The 17,760-nt window shown below is 38.2% G+C and overlaps 2 long non-coding RNA genes across 5 annotated transcripts in view; one reads left to right on the forward strand and one right to left on the reverse strand.

The window, feature by feature from the left end:
• Nucleotides 1-17,760, forward strand: part of LOC112541014 (uncharacterized) — a 91,272-nt gene that overhangs the window by 14,966 nt on the left and 58,546 nt on the right. For all 4 annotated transcript variants that reach the window (XR_015797877.1, XR_015797878.1, XR_015797881.1 and 1 more), the window contains exon 2: nucleotides 13,451-13,536. This is a non-coding gene — a long non-coding RNA (uncharacterized LOC112541014). The remainder of the gene's footprint in view (nucleotides 1-13,450; nucleotides 13,537-17,760) is intronic.
• Nucleotides 9,676-17,760, reverse strand: part of LOC148217051 (uncharacterized) — a 44,112-nt gene continuing 36,027 nt past the window's right edge. The window contains exons 2-3 of the long non-coding RNA XR_015797883.1: nucleotides 11,938-12,127; nucleotides 9,676-9,699 (exon numbers count right to left, since the gene is read on the reverse strand). This is a non-coding gene — a long non-coding RNA (uncharacterized LOC148217051). The remainder of the gene's footprint in view (nucleotides 9,700-11,937; nucleotides 12,128-17,760) is intronic.

Here is a 17,760-nt window from a genome sequence, read left to right on the forward strand (position 1 = left end):
AGTGATGCTATCTAACCATCTCATCCTCTGCCGTCCTCTTCTCCTTTTGCCTTCAATCTTTCCCAGCATCAGGGTCTTCTCCAAAGAGATCTCTCTTCGCATTAGGTGGCCAAAATATCTGAGCTTGAGCTTCATTATCGATCCTTCCAATGAGCAATCGGGGTTGATTTCCTTTAAGATTGACTGGTTTGACCTCCTAGCAGTCCAGGGGACTCTCAAGAGTCTTCTCCAGCACCACAGTTCAAAGGCATCAATTCTTCGGCGCTCGGCCTTTTTTATGGTCCAACTCTCACAGCCATACATTACTACTGGAAAAACCATAGCTTTGACTATGCAGATCTTTGTCGGCAAGGTGACGTCTCTGCTTTTTAATATGCTATCTAGGCTTGCCATGGCTTTCCTCCCAAGGAGCAAGCGTCTTTTAATTTCATGGCTGCAGTCTCCGTCTGCGGTGATCTTGGAGCCCAAATAAATGAAGTCTGTTACTGCTTCCATTTCTACCCCTTCTATTTGCCAGGAATTGATGGGTCCAGATGCCATGATCTTAGTTTTTTTAATGTTGAGTTTCAAGCCAGCTTTTGCACTCTCCTCTTTCACCCTCATCAAGAGGCTCTTTAGTTCTTCTTCACTTTCTGCCATTAGGGTGGTATCGTCTGCATATCTGAGGTTGTTGATGATACTCCCTGCAATCTTAATTCCGGCTTGTGATTCTTCCAGCCTGGCATTTCTCATGATGTACTCTGCATATAGGTTAAATAAGCAGGGTGACAGTATACAGCCTTGTCGTACACCTTTCCCTATTTTGAACCAATCGGTTGTTCCATGACCGGTTCTAACTGTTGCTTCTTGTCCCGCATACAGATTTCTCAGGAGACAGGTAAGGTGGTCTGGTATTCCCATCTCTTTAAGAATTTGCCACAGTTTGTTGTGATCCACACAATCAAAGGCTTTTGCACAGTCAATGAAGCAGAAGTAGATATTTTTCTGGAACTCTCGTGCTTTCTCCATGATCCAGTGAATGTTGGCGATTTGATCTCTAGTTCCTCTGCCTCTTCGAAACCCAGCTTGTACATCCGGTAGTTCTCGGTTCATGTATTGCTGAAGCCTAGCTTGTAGGATTTTGAGCATAACCTTGCTAGCATGTGAAATGAGTGCAATTGTGCGATAGTTTGAGCATTCTTTGGCGTTGCCCTTCTTTGGAATTGGAACGTAAACTGACCTTTTCCAATCCCGTGGCCACTGTTGCGTTTTCCAAACTTGCTGGCATATTGAGTGCAGCACTTTAACACCATCATCTTTTAGTATTTTAAATAACTCAGCTGGAATACTGTCATCTCCACTAGCTTTGTTGTTAGCAATGCTTCCTAAGGCCCACTTGACTTCACTCTCTAGGATGTCTGGCTCAAGGTCAGTGATCACACCAGCGTGGACATCAGGGACATTAAGATCTTTCTTGTATAGTTCTTCTGTGTATTCTTGCCACCTCTTCTTAATCTCTTCTGCTTCTGTTAGGTCCCTGCCTTTTTTGTCCTTTATCATGCCCATCTTTGCACTAAACGTTCCTTTCATATCTCCAATTTTCTTGTAGAGATCTCTAGTCTTCCCCATTCTATTGTTTTCCTCAATTTCTTTGCATTGTTCATTTAAGAAGGCCTTCTTATCTCTCCTGGCTATTCTCTGGAAATCTGCATTCAGTTGCTTATATCTTTCCCTTTCACCCTTGCTTTTCGCATTCCTTCTTTCCACAGCTATTTGTAAAGCCTCATCAGACAGCCATTTTGCTTTCTTGCATTTCTTTTTCTTTGGGATGGTTTTAGTTGCTGCCTCCTGTACAATGTTACGGACCTCCGTCCATAGTTCTTCAGGCACTCTGTCTACCAAATCTAATCCTCTAAATCTATTCATCACCTTCACTGTGTACTCACAAGGAATATGATCTAAGTCATACCTGAGTGGTCTAGTGGTTTTCCCTACATTCTTCAATTTAAGCCTAAATTTTGCAGTAAGAAGCTCATGATCTGAGCCACAGTCAGCTCCTGGTCTTGTTTTTGCTGTCTGTATAGAGCTTCTCCATCTTTGGCTGCAAAGTATATAATCAATCTGGTTTCGGTATTGACCATCTGGTGATGTCCATGTGTAGAGTCGTCTCTTGTGTTGTTGGAAAAGAGTGTTTGCTATGACTAGCTTGTTCTCTTGACAGAACTCTATTAGCCTTTGCCCTGCTTCATTTTGTACTCCAAGGCCAAATTTGCCTGTTATTCCGATTACTCCTTGACTTCCTACTTTAGCATTCCAATCCCCTATGATGAAAAGGACGTCTTTTTTGGTGCTAGTTCTAGAAGGTGTTGTAGGTCTTCATAGAAGCGGTCAACTTCAGCTTCTTCAGCATCAGTGGTTGGGGCATAGACTTGGATGACTGTGATATTGAATGGTTTGCCTTGGATATGCACTGAGATCATTCTGTCGTTTTTGAGGTTGTACCCCATTACTGCCTTTCCCACTCTCTTATTCACTATGAGTGCAACTCCATTTCTTCTAAGGGTTTCTTGCCCACAGTAGTAGATATAATGGTCACCCGAATTAAATTCACCCATTCCCATCCATTTCAGTTCGCTGATTCCCAAGATGTCGACGTTCAATCTTGTCATCTCATGTTTGACCACATCCAGCTTGCCTTGGTTCATAGATCTTACATTCCAGGTACCTATACAATATTGTTCTTTACAGCATCGGACCTTCTTTTCGCTTCCAGATACATCCACAGCTGAACGTCCTTTCAGCTTTGGCCCAGCCGCTTCACTCTTTCTGGAGCTACTTGGAATTGCCCTCCGCTCTTCCCCAGTAGCATATTGGACACCTTCCGACCTGAGGGGCTCATCTTCCGGCATCATATCTTTTAGCCTTTTAACATTGTCCATGGGGTTTTCTTGGCAAGGATACTGGAGTGGGTTGCCATTTCCTTCTCCAGTGGACCACATTTTGTCAGAACTCTCTGTCATGACCTGTCCGTCTTGGGTGGCCCTACACGGTATAGCTCATGGCTTCACTGAGTTACGCAAGCCCCTTCGCCATGACAAGGCAGTGATCCATGAAGGGGAACATACCCATAGATCTTTTGTATTATGGGAAATTTGATTTTGGTTAGGATTAAGATACAAATGCAGATCCTGGGTGTCATTTTTTTTTCTATCAGTTGCCCTGTAATTTCCTTCATGACTTATTTCATATGACTCTGTCCAGCGCTGTAATAGAGTTGCACTGTATTGCCACTAAAACTTAGGCCTATGTAAATAAACAGATAATTTAAAAAAAAACAGGAAAAATGCATTTAAATCCTAAACGCAAATAGATGCAGACAATTCTTTGTTTGCATCAGTGCAATCATATCCATGTTTTCTCTTTCTATCAAGGAGCACGCCTGTTAATTCAAGCTCTCTGCTTCTAATATGGCATTTGAAGCATTGGGTGCTTTGCAAAATGCTTTGCAACATGAGTGAGCATGAACTAAGCCCCTCTTTATAATTGTTAAAGCAGACATGCCCTTTTCTAGACTGGCTCAACAAAGTGAAGAGGCTGTGCCTGTGTACCCATGCAGAGACTGCCAGAAGCAGCTTCAGCCTTGCAAAACAGCTGATTTAACAATGCAGAGGGATGTAAAGCTTTGTTCAAGCTCTCGTGCGTTGCAGAGCACCACTTTTTACGCTTTAAACATAAACTCCCTTTAAGGAAAATGCAACCTATTTTCTCTAGCACCAGCATTCAGTTTCTTCCACTGTAGGTTTCTCTGTCTGCCAGTATATAATATTGGGCTGGAATGCAGCTGTAAATCTTTCACTTTCACTGACTCATCACAAAACTGATGCTGTATGAATGTAAGGATATGGATGCCTTCTAATTATTCTTCTGATAGCTTTCCTGGATCCATCTTAAATCCCTCCTTCAAATCTCTTATAGCATCTCTCCATAGAAAGGAGGCCAGAAAGGACTGGGCTGTAGCTTCCTTGCAGAAGAGCAAAGGGTTGAAGCTTACTATTGCTCCATATTAGGACTCTGTTCCATGTCATCAATTCAACAGCTAAAGGAATATGCACTGCACAGCAAATCCACTAAATTCTCTCTGCAAATTCTCTTTGCAAAGAACCCCTTCCAAACAGGAGCCTTCTGCCTTCAGCATGAAACCAAAAACGCTATGCTTGCTGCACAAGCTTTGATGGGGCGGGAAAATCTCAATAACGTGATACATCTGAACAACTTACCTCAACTTTTGCCAAAATTTGACAGAAACATATACTCTGCTTTTTCACATATTGGAGTCAATATACAGTATTATCTTCTTGTTCAAAAACTGTATACCAGATCTCCTTTGGGGGTTTGACGCTGTGCAACAGAGTGTTTTCCAGTTCACGGTTGCTTCTAAGTACGCACAGGACACATGGTGAGGCAGGGTGTGCTCTTTGTTTCAGAACATGAGCCCAAGGCATACACCACTTAAATGCAAAAGTGGAAGGTGTTAGAAAGGACACATGCTTTTTTTCAATAGCACTGCAGATCACAGCTCTAGTGACTGTTCAGGTTGTTTGGATTTAGCCCAAGATTCTCATTCTCTCTCTCTCTCTCTCTCTCTCTCTGAGTCTGAACTCTCATTTCTTTCTTTCTGAATAATTGGATATAATTTCTTTTTAAAAAGGAAGCAACCATCTCACAAATCTTGGGGTGGGGGATAGAGATGAGAGCGCTCTAAGCCCATTGTCTCCTTAGTCCTTTGCACATCCTATAATTAATTATACATTTTTCAGATTCATCAAAAGCCCCAATCTGGCCATCATGATTTTTATAATGTCATTAAGTCTTCCCAGTTTATTTTTCCTTAGTGGTATAAGCAGCATACACCTTCCTCTAGCAGTATCTCACACCTGAAAATGACGGTACCACTACTTTTATACATTGTGTTCGGCAGCGGTTGGAAGTGACAATTGCTCTAAGTCACATCATTAAAAAGTTAAAAAAAGAAAGAAAATAGAAATAGGGGAATGGGTTGTAGAATGCGCCATGTGCTCCCTGAGTGAGGCAGCTATCATGCTGGTAGGATGTAATACCTGCCTGGATCCACTTTGTGGATACCGAATGCATCTGTGGCATTTTGCATGAAATTGGTTTGAAATTTGTCACAGTTGTAGAGAACGTCAAAAAGATCAAGGATGCCAAACTTCAAGTTATCTTAAAATCTAGCATTTTAAAATAAACAATAGAGTGTTGTGGTTTGCAATGATGCTTTGTCCCTTTAATTGCTCTTTTCTTTCATTGTGAAATTAACCATTTTTTTTGAAAGGGCTACTAAAGTGCCTTTGAGCCAGATATTTTAGCTAGATAGATCTGCTTCAGCAAAATTTCTGCCTTACATGACCAGATGAAGCTTTGTCACTGCAAATAGAGCCACTTTATCTGGTATCTCTGGGATATGGTGATGGGAGATGGCAAGACCCGAGATGGTAAGAGTGATTAAGGGGCTGCTTTCCCCCTCTTTACATAGTGCTTGATCCAGTTCTGAAACTGCAGTCAAGTTTAGGAACTTTTCTATAATCTCCTCCCAATATCATCATTTACCTTCTTACCTGATGGCATCCATGGAATATCTGTTCTGCATTACTGCCTGGCCAGAAAACTGGACTAGATAGATTCTCCTCGTCATATCGGTGGTGTCAGACCTTCAGCTATTGAACGCCTTAGAGTCTGCACTACAGTCTTCTTTAGTCTACACATCACATGTTTACTTGGTTTAGAACTTAACTGTAACATTCAGAAGAGTTCCAGGACCTGCTTTTTAAGAAACATTTCTCTTTAGGGTATTTAGGAAATTATTCTCCTCTATTTTAGATTTCATTAAGCCCTGAGGGCATACATATGATTCAGTGGACTCTAACAGTTGGAGTTTAAATATGCTCCAGTGACAGCTGACTTTGTACAGTCAGAAAAAAGGAAAGAAAAGGGACCCCCCCCCCAAAAGATGTGTTACTAACAATTCAAGCAGAAGGACAGGAAAATAGCATTCAAACGTAAGAATGTGAAAGGTCAGGATGAACTAGCTCATAGATTTCCTGTGACTACTTTGTAATATGTATTGTAACAGATTATTTTTAATTAAGCAATGAGCATTTCTTCAATGGCAAAATTAAAATTAAAATTTCAGAGTGTTTTGGATTTAGTTAACATGAAAGCTAGCATGATGGTACTGCTTACCATTCTTCTTTAATAATTGACTTTTACATTCATTCATGGGGAGGTATCGAGAGGTGTGCTTAAGGAAGGTGTCTTGATTGCCCGCTTTAAATGGAAGTGGTGTGGTTATCCATATGCTACGTATAACGTTTGCAAAACAATACCACAATAGGTAGTTGAAATGAGAATACTGGTACCCAGCCAAGATGTACTATTAAAAGATGCTCAAATTATAATCTTATGAATTAATACAACAACAACACATTTAAATTGGGATCAATATAATTTTCTTTTTTTTTCTTTTTTCAGTTGAGTGAGGCTTGCAAGTATGTAGGTTCTCCATATACATGTATACATTTATTTTAGTAATCTTAAATTTATCTAGGTATTTAGCATGTTCTGAAAGATGCCCTAAATTTCCAGATTAAGGCAGAATTAAGGCAGTCACCCATGAATGCTAAGGTCCTGTCCTGTCTCCTCTGCTTAGTTTTGTTTAGCATCAAATCTTCCTAGTGCTTTTTGTTTAAGGAAAAAAAATTTTGGAGCAGGGCTCGGCCAAGACATTTTGTTGCTAAATAAAACAGTAAATGGTGGGCCAATACTGAGACCCATCTTCCAGAAGAGAGGAACATGGATACAAGATGTCTGGATCCCACATGTACTCATCCTTATCCAGATGTTTTGACTTTACTGACAAAACAATTCAGTAGAAACTGTACATGGTTTCTTAGAGACTGGAAGGATGATAGAGGAGCAATGAAGTCAGAAAGGCTATTTGCTCCTTAAGAACTTAAAAAATTAACACAAACAGGAAACCCACAATACCTTGGTGTGGAGTAGAAGAATGCATGCCCAAATTTAGGGGGGAAAAGGGGGGGAATTATTGAAGTTCACTGAGCTTTGGGAGGAGAGTTGAGCATTGTCTTATTTTATTTTTTAAAGCCACACATAGATTTGCAGGCTTGTGTGTTCTTTTGTGCTCTGTCTATGAAATTACAACAGCAGTTAGCAAAGTTTACAAAGGTGCTCTAGGAATATGAGATGCACTGTGTATACCAGTATTTTCCAAGAGTGCTAGCCCACTAACTGGTCATAATTAAGTGTATACATTGGCAGTCAGACTCTATCTTTCAGAAGGACGTATCACACTTTCTCAGAGTACAGAAAAAGGTGGCAGTCCAATACAAATTTTCCACAGGAACAAGTGCATAGACCTTGGTAGGATTCATTACTGAGTAGATAGGTTTAGGATTGGATTGTAAAGCTTTCAGAACATTTGCAGATCTGCAGTAAGGTATGAAAAACAATTACACTTATATTTATATGGATGGATGATGCCTTATGTTGCTACTTCCTTCCCCCCGCCATATTATTTCTGTGCTGAACCTGTATATCTCTACCTTGCCACATGTAATTATTACCATTACAAGAAAACAATACATTCTTACTTTAGTTGACGCCATGATGTATCCATGACTGCATTCTATGCGACCACACCAATAAGAATGTAACAATGTAAGGAAGTCAGTTATTAATTAAGAGGAAAAAGAAGGGGTTCAGAAAACAGGAATGCCACAAGTACAAATACTTCTGAAATACCATGTACATTCATGCACATGACAATTTTAGAGAACCAAAAGAGATCATAAACTAAGAACAGTGCCATGGAATGTCAGGAGAACATAGAGCCATCACAGAAAATATATTTGAATCTTGGGAAAGTAGAAAGCATGAGAAAAAAACTCAAAACAAGATTGTGTTAGGTGTAAGACGAAGTAGAGAAGAGCTTTGACAGGCTTTCAGGATTCTCCTAACCTCATTAAAGTACATTCCATGACTGCTACAGTCTCCTGTATCCTAACGTCACTACCTTGAAGCACTGACAAACTGGAGTGAGGCTGGTGTACATGAATCACAAAAAAAGAGGTAATGAAAGTGTTCATGATTGGAATTGCCTTTCTGAACACTTCCTAATCAAGGAGCCATCAAAGAAGAAGCCACACTCCCACCAAGACTGCCCTACTTAAAAAAAAAAAAAAAAAAGCAAACCCCATTCTCCCTTGCACCAACGATGTTATTGAGCCTAATGATGAAACATCTGCAATGAAACAATAAAACTTAGAGATCACCAAGAACCCAATGATACATTGTTTTTATTGGACTATTTGTTGCTCATGTTATATTTCAGGGAGTGTGGGGTATAAAAAATATAGCAGATTCATAAGTAAAATATGCAAAACATGCATGCATGATCTCCAATTTATATTAATGGAGGTTCTGCTTTAATGGACGTCCCTTTCCCCAATTCATTTGTTGAATCAAAGGTCAAATTTTGCAATATGGTTGCCCTCTAAAAAGAGAAATGAATATCTGTGAGCCTCTTCGTGATTAAAATGGAATGAATGGATAAATAAAATTGCTGTGACTGGAACATGGCTTTGTGTAATAGAATGTAAGAATGACCTTGGAAGACAGGGAAGAGAGGCTGCCTAGGGAATGATCAGATAAAAGAGGGAGGAGCCCGCAACTGACTAACAGGAGGAGAAAGAAACTTAGAAAGGATCTGCCCTAACTGATCAGGTGGTAAAAAGGGACGGCAGAAGATTCGTACTTTCAGACTTGCAAGAATTTGTTACTGGAGCCTAACAATAAAGTAGAATTAGCTCATCTGCTCATGATTCCTGTCTGGTTTATCTGGGAGGGGTGACATTTTGATAGATGACTAGAACCTTGGGCTTAGACATCTCTAAAAACTTGCTCCAGGTTTTGCTGTCTGCTCTGCCTGACCCTGAAATTTGAAAACAATATTGCAACCCCACCCCCACTGCCACTAAATAGCTCATGACTATGTGTGGTATCATGATTCTATGGTTTGCAGACTCCTATTGTAATCTAATATATGCAAAGCAAGTGCAATTCCACCTACTGACAGTAGAAGCACTAAGAACACTGAATTCAAATCCTATATTAAGACAGAACTCTTCTGTTGTTCCTTAGTGCTGGATTGGGTATAAGTCTCTCTCTCTCACACCCAATAGAAAACATTACAACTCCAGCCAGGATATTTTGTAGATTATTTTTGCCAGATGGTGGGGGAAGGAAGAAGAAGAAACCACAACTCATATTTCCTGGAAAATCACATTTCTATTTTAGAAACATGTCTACTTCATCTAAAATATGTGGGACTGACTTTAGTTATTTTGTGGTGATGGAAAAAGCATTCTGCACATGCTTGAAGAGACTATAGTTTTATTATAATTATTTCATATCAAGCAGAGCTGAACCTTGGCTTTGAAAAGACTTTGGGGCTGATCCTTGGGGGGCTCAGCAACAAACGAAGCAACAGGGGCTGCATAGAAGATTTCTGTTCCAGATAGAGAACAAGCTGAAGGCATATGATGGATTTCAGCTGCTGAACAGAAAGCAATCAGGCTGTGAAAAATGTCTGCAGTGATCAGGGAAACATGTTTCAGCTTCTGTGCTCTGAAAGAAAAAAAAAAGTCAATTTGTTTCTTAAAGAAACAGATATACATATCTGCAGTTCTGTAGATAAACATATGGCACAAAGACACAAAGAAGGGTCTTCAAAGTGGTGGCACCAGTTTTCTGAGAAAACCTTTCCAGGAAAGGCCATCACCACATAGTTCTGTATTGCTTTATTTTGTTATGCATTATATTCATGTTACTTCTTTATAGAGTTGGGGGTTTAGGGTTAAAGGGGAACTATATATTCTACCCTGTGTTCTTTGGAGGAATGGTGTGATAAAAATATTTTATCAGCACATTATTTACTGCTGTGACTGACAAACTATTCCTCTGGATTCAGTAGTTAAGCAACTTGGCTGACTGGGTGACCACCTGTGTGGAATGATATTGCCAAACTGACTAACAGTAGAAATGAAAACAGGTGAAAAATTTACCAACTATTTTTTCTCACATTTCTTCTTAGTGATTAATGTAATATCTATTGATGACAAACCTCATCTAGAAAATTCAAGCCCCAATTCTCTCCCCAGGACTGGATATTCACCAATATTATTTGATATGACATTAGCAAACAAATTAAAAAGAAAATATATTTTTTTAAAAAAGCATGACTATGTGACAATAATTCTGCATTAATTTGGGAACAAAGCCATATATGCACCTGTCTATATTTCTAATAACACTTCTCAGCAGTACTTTTATTGGCTTTGTTTCTTCAAATAACTCAATGTTTAGAACTGATATTAGTTGGTCTGGAAGCCTTCACTGGACCCTCAACGGAAACATTGGCACATTCTTTTCCTCACCCAGCAAATCAAAAGATGCTATCATGGCAGTAGAGGGTGCTTTTGTATTTCATACTATTAAGCACTGCAGTTGGATCAAATCAATGGATTACCCATGTCTCTTGTGGAAGAAACCTCTCTTATTCTAAAGCAGTCTGGAAATTTTAAAGGCTTTAACAAAGACAAAAGGAATGATCAATGCTGTATTTGCATTGCATTCAGCTGACTTCTGCTCTCAACACATTCAAAGAATTTCTGTGGCCGTGCTAGAAATGATCACAATCACGGTTCAGTCAAACTACATATGAGTATTTTCAAGAATCATTCTTCATTTCATGGTTTTGAAGAGCACAAGTTAAAAACTATACAAGCTAATTAATCAGATGACTCACATGAACTTATGAAACTTGTTGGTATTAATACTAACCAAACAGACTTCCTACTGTTGCACTTTTAGTTGTTTTTGGTTTTCTGCTGAAATTGCAATGACAATAGTGATTCATCAGTCAATACAACATTCATTCTCAGCCTCCCATAGGAGAGGTTTCAGCAGATCTAAATGAAACCCTTTTCCTCTTCTCTCCATTCCTCATCTAGCCCTATGATGCTGTTTTATCTGATTTTTTAAAAAGTCTGCATAGAAATCCACATATAAACACATTTAAATGCACATTTTTATGTAGGTATATAATTATTAGGAAAAATTATTAATATTTTAGTAATAATATTTTAAGATTTATGTACTAATGTATTGGAATTCCTAAATCTGTAGAAATTTCCTTTTGAATTTTTGTATGAAAAAACATCAGATGTGATTTGTGAAAATTAACTTCTAGCCCTGACACCTTTACAAATTCCTCTAACTCTTTCTTAATATAGTTAGCTGAATGGAAAGCATTTGAGAGATTCAGTACCATATCATCTGTCAATAGATTTAAAATATAAGTCTTGTCACTCAATTTTATCTTGTAAATCTGATTGTTGGATCTAAGTGCTATTGCCAGCGCTTCTATAGCTAAGTTGAGTAATAAAAATGATAAAGGCCACCCTGCTTGGTAATAAGATCGTAATAGAGTCTGAATCATAACTGCTAAGTCTTATCTGAGTTTTAGTTGATCCATAAATATGTTCAATCATCTTACAAAAACCAACCCCGAATTTAAATTTATGTAACATTTGTTTTAAAATTGTAGTTCCAGAGAATCAAAGGCTTTAAATATATCTAAAAAAACACATGGCTAGTAAAGATTTATTAATTTTGCTAATTTGTATAATATTTAATAATTTCCTGATAGAGGCAGATATATTTCGATTTGGAACAAAACCAGATTGATCTATATGAACAATTTTACTTCTAATAATTTTTAAATGTTTAGCTAACAATATAGTGCATAGTTTATAGTCTATATTGAGAAATGAAATGGACCTATAAAATGCTAAGAATTTTTACCTGATTTAAGGATCAAAATTATCTTAGACTGTTTCCAAGACTCTGGTGAGGGGTCCCCTTAGTGCAAAGCATTGCATAAAAATAGAAATTCAGGTATCAATATTTCTTTAAATTCTTTATAAAATTCCTGACAGTCCATCAGAGCCAGGAGATTTTCTGTTCTGAGTAGTGTTAAAGACTTCAGAGATTTCTGAAATAGAAAAAGGAGATTCAATAAATTATATATCCTCTGGAGCTAATTCTGAGAATGTTAATCTATTTAAATATTGATTAATTTTTGTTAGTGATGGATTATTTGAGGAATATAATTGTTGAAAAAAATGTTTGAATTCTTTACTTATATCTTTAGTTTTAGTCACTATTTGGCTACTGCTGTTTTTAATTGCATTAATACATTTTCACACATTAATTTGGCAAAAATATGAATTGCTAGTTGCATTTTATATAAATAACTTTTCTGTACCAATTTTACCTAAATGAAAACCTGTCAAGAATAATGATGTTATAATGATTGTTTTAAAATGCTTGATGATACTTCAGCCTTCTCCCAACATGTGCGCCCCCCACCCCCGACATGTCTGAGAGATGGTCTTTTAGCCAGCCAAATTTGGTCACGTAGCCTGGGAATTCTAGAAGCTGCAGGGTGAGCATAGCTGGAGCAAAACAGATGAGAAAAGAATTTTTGAGCCCGGAAACAAAGACAAAGTTTCCTTCAAATCAGACTCAACTTCTGGTGACTTCACAAACAGATTCATGTAATTTTCTCAGCAGCAATATAAACCAGTTTGTCATTGTCTTCTTCCAGGCTGTTTTTCAACTTTCCAGTCTAGCCCACAATCTTGGTATTTCCTACTAGGTCCCCATCCAAATACTAGTTGGGTCCAATCCTGCTTAGCTTTCCAAGATCAGCCTTGGTCAGAAAGCTGGTGTCACCTAGCTGAGCTTGGGCCAAAAACTGAATGCAAAAGTTGGAGAAATACAAACTGTGAAAAATAATTATTTTTCATCAGGCCAATTTGCTTCTGAATTCACAAAATGTAGACTCCTCCACCATATCTAACCCAGACAATTCTTCTCACTTTGTAACTTTTGTTTAGTTGATGTTAAAAGATTAATTCTTTGACAATGGTAATGGCTTTGCAAACCTAGCAGAATATTTTGGTCTCAGCAGTATGTGGCTTTTTCTATAGAATGGTGATGATATGTCTAAGTTATTAGTCTCTAAACTGAAGGTAATTTCAGTACCTTCCTCCACATGGTCTCCACATGTAGTTCAGTGCATGCTTCTTTCATATGAGCTGAGAGACAGTATACCTTCTAGAGATTATTCAAAAGTTGGCTGAATCCAGACTGATCATGCTGCAGTCTAAATCTAACACAGGCTGCTAAGTCATTTGCATGACCCAGTTCAAGAAGGGGTATCCCTTCTGGCTGGTGCAATGAACCAACCAGCAGGCTTTGTGGCAAATCCTTTCTGGGGTAGTCATGAGTTGCCTTCTACTATTTCTTCTAGAGACACCCTGACTCCCATCTCTTGCAAAAGTTCCACAAATGAACTCTTTTCTCCTGGGGAATCTTTGGAGATACTGCTAAGATAAGGTAAGGCATTTCATTCATCTGCTTGCTGGGAAAAGGAAAAAAAAAGCATACAGTACATCTTAATTTCTTCTTTCCAGCTATCATATGGGAAAACAGATGATGCTGTTGTGCATAACAGTGTGATCTGAGGCAGACACCACTCTAGGAAGCATACACATTTATTGTCAGTACACGCATGGCTTTACACATTATAAGGCCTTTATACATTATAAGGCCTTACACATTATAAGGCCTTACATTGAAAGTACATATTTTCCCTGTGTGCAATACAAACATTAACTCCAGAAATAAAGTAATCAAATATAAGAAAGGGCAGCTCTGATTATATGAGCAAAATACAAGGAGGTTGAAGGAAGAAGGCTAAACGGAGCTTTTTTTCCCTACTACTACAGTATATTACTCAGTAGTAGAGTAGAAGTGACCTTGAAACCTTCCCTGAATCATAGCAAGAGAGACCACCTGAGATGAATAAAAGAATGACTTGGAGAGATCTGACCCCCAGATGTAAGATAGATTTGCATCTAGAAAAGTAAAATGACAACAATAAGTTATCATGGAAGAGGAAATAAAGGTGGGAAGGAAGAGATAAAGCTGGAGAATAGCCATTCACCTGCCATGGACAATTAACCTTATAGCCCATACTTTAAGATCTTGGAGAAAAAGAAATCCCTTCTGAAGTGTGGCATTCGGCCATGCCTATCTGAGAATGGGAGAAGCAGGAATTCCTTCTTCCTCCTTCTATCAGGAGATCCAGTGGTAGAATGAATGTGCTATCCTTCTCCTTGTAGTCAAGAAGCCAGCTATAGCTTTCTCCTTCCCATCTCAGTTGAGGAAAGGACAGAGAGGACAATCTGCTAATATTAATGACCAGTTTTGGAGAGCTGTAATTGAGAAAGTCACACTTGTGAGCTTGTACCACTCCTGTTGACACTTTGCAGGTCTTTCTGCAAAGAAACATGAAGAAATAGATCCTAGTTTCATCCCTTCAGCTCCCTTCAGTCCTGTTCTATGTAAATTTTGTTGTGAAGCTTTTGTTCTTCTATTCTTTTATCATCTGTTATCTGTTATCTGTGTAGATGTCCTGATGCAGCTCTAGTCACAGCCAGCTACTTGAAAAGAACTATAAGGGGCTCTTCAGATGGCAGTGTGTATCTTTACTGATGGCAACCGCTTCATCCATTCCATGCAGTAGGGCAGCTAGCTAGTTTCCTTCTAGCTGCCAACTCTGCCATCTGGTGCAAAGACATCCAGGCTTTAGATTGGTGGCTTCTTTCATTATGGATTCTCTGGTCCATGCCCAACATAAACTGCTGTGTCTCAACTGTTGTGCTAATAAACCTCAGAACAATAGTATAAAATGCAGCTACTGTATTGGCTCTATTTAATAGGAAAGAGATTAAATTTGGTTTGTTTCCATAATGTTTTGCAACATTAAATACTAATACATCTTTTTGAGGAAACAATATTCAAATGATTGGTTGGCAAGGCTATACTATCCATGCAACAGCATGGATAAACAATCTTTATAACTGTGCAATGCAAGCCTAAGCATCTTTACTCAAAAGTAAGTCTCAACTCAAGTTCCCTGGGCTTTTTTCCCTTTGTGGTTATTGTGCTGATTTTAAGGTGCTACACTTTTGTGGTTAAGTTATTTAAATTCCATGTTTTAGTCTTTGGGAATTACTATAGTTATAACTTAAGGTGGGTAATACAGTATATTAAAAGTATGCCAAAAGACCTGAGTAGTAGAAAATATCCTAGTCTGTGTGGGCACGGCAGGAGAAGAAAAGGAAGTACACCAGGGGATCCTGCATGGCAGAGCTGAAACCCTGTACAGAAGCAATGAGGGTCAGGGACAAAGCAATGGCGTGAGATGCTTGACTGGAATAGACAGGAACGATCTGAAGCGATTTTGGGCCATCTTCACCCCCCCCCCGAAGAGCCCCACAAGGCCACACTACGGAACCAAAAAGCTGAACTGCCCTCCTGCAGCTGATTGGACCTAATACAGTATATAAAAATAAAGAGCAAAGGGACAATCTGAATAAAATATTGGCATATGTTTAGCAGAAGTCATTGGGGATTCTTTATCATGCCTTTTGGAAAATGAGGACCTGTTGTTTCATTTGGGACTTGTTCTGGAGCGTTAGTATTATACTCAGTAATAGCATGAGGAAAATACTTTGTTGGGGTGGGGGAAGGAGGGATTCCTAAAAGAGTCTAGGTACCTTTCCAGGAGGAATGAATTTTATTTAAGATGTTTAGCTTCTTAGAGAAAAAACATTCTATATTTCACACTGAATTTCCTATCTTAAAGATATATCTCTCTGAAGTAAATCCTACTGTTTTGGTACAGTGAATTTTCAAATCCCCTGCCTAGGAGTTTAAGATCCATTTAAAGTCACTGATCTGAAATGGGCAGCTATATAAATTAAAAGATGAATAAATACATATATACATACATTCTGTAGCTATGACAAGTTCCTTTCTGCCAACCAAAGGTGTCCTGCCATGGGAATGAGGGATAGTCTTTATTCTTGCTGGCTGGCTGTGTTATAATAGGGAACATTTAAAAAAATATATTTTTATTAAGAGCTTTAACTACTATAGTAAAAGATAATACAACTAAAAAGAAAAATAGAAAGAATAAAAGCTGCAAGAAAGGGGAAAAAAACAGAAAAAGAGAGAGAGAAAAAAAGCAGCTTCCCACCCTCATCACAAGTATGAACAGTTTCACTATCTCTTCACCTCCTCTTAATTAACAAATATAAAACCCATAACTCAATTCTTAACTATAGGCAAGTCCAATAATGAACATCTTTTCCAATCTAGGTGTCAGCAAAAAGTTCAAACAGAGCCCTAAAATAATGTTAGTTAACAAATATAAAACTTATCATTCCATAACTCAGCTCTTAACTGTAAGCAAATCCAATACACAATGTCTTTTCCAGTCCAGATGTCAGGAAGTCCACAAAGAACCACCCAAAATAACATGTCCCATTTTAGATCAGATAAGCCAACTTTATGTTCCTTCCTTATGCATAAAACAATCTTGCTCTTTAATCCATTCAAATTATTATTGAACCTGGTCTCGAATTTCTTCAAAACTTTAACAAGCCTCTTTTGTAAGTCCAGCAAGAAGAAATTATTCCAATTACTCTCTGGAATTGGTATTTCAATTTCCTTCTTAATTTTTAAAGCCTCGTCCAATTTTTTTTTTTTTTTTTGCATATCCAGTGACAAATTCTTGTTCATATTGTTCTCCACAGTTGTATCAGATAAGTTTTGTTCCAAATCTTTTTCTGTAACAGCTTCTTCTGGGAACAGACTGTTCATAAGAAAACACAACACAGCTGACATTGTTGATTCAAAGTCCTCAAAAATATCTCTGAACGCCATTATAAGTTGCTTATGTCTCCAATATGAAAAATAATTTTTATTTTCCACAAAAATGCATTTATTCTTTAAAATTAATTTTGAAGTCTTAATATTCAAAATCAAATATTCTGTTTTCTGAGCCCTTAATCCATTTAAAACTTTCTATAGACAAAACCTTGACTTGCTTTTTGCTGTGTATTTTAAATTCTTAAAGCTTATAAAAATACAGCTTCATTTTCTTATATTAAGGATTGAAGTCACCCACTCAGTGTTTCCAGCCTTGTCATTTTGAAGGTGTCTAACTTCTTTGAAGCAGTTAATAGGCAATTTCTGAAAGTGGTTAGCAAAGGAAGTGCAAACTTAGTGTCCTTTAAAAGCTCCAACTGTGGCTGGAACAAAATGGCAAATTTCCTCATCTTCCAGTTCTCCCACCCTCTGGAGACCTCTGCCTTGCAGTCTCCTTGTGAGGAGCAACTGTATGAAGTGCAACGTGGTCAACCTCTCATCCTCTCATTCTCCAGAGAGGGTTGAAGGAACCAATCTACTGATCAGCTCCTTGTTATTAGCCGCAATTGTTGGCTCTGCTTTTTGCGGAGACATCTTCAGTCCACCATGTTCCTGAGGAAGTCTAATAAGGAACATTTATGGAAGATGACCAGCAATTCTCTCTGGTTTCCTTCCTACCACCATTATTTTGTCTAAGGAAGTAGAAATAAAGGAGTGACATTGCCAAAGACAGTAGCATATAAAATGGGTCTCCAATTATATTGAAAACAAAAAGTGAAGAAATATAACATCATCTTTCATCTCAGTTACTCTATGTCTCATTTGTGTGTGGGTGGGCAT

Source organism: Python bivittatus, unplaced genomic scaffold (genome assembly GCF_059951505.1).
Source record: "Python bivittatus isolate LINGU-HERP-01145 unplaced genomic scaffold, Pbiv_v1 ctg000020_np1212, whole genome shotgun sequence".
Lineage (NCBI taxonomy): Eukaryota > Metazoa > Chordata > Lepidosauria > Squamata > Pythonidae > Python > Python bivittatus.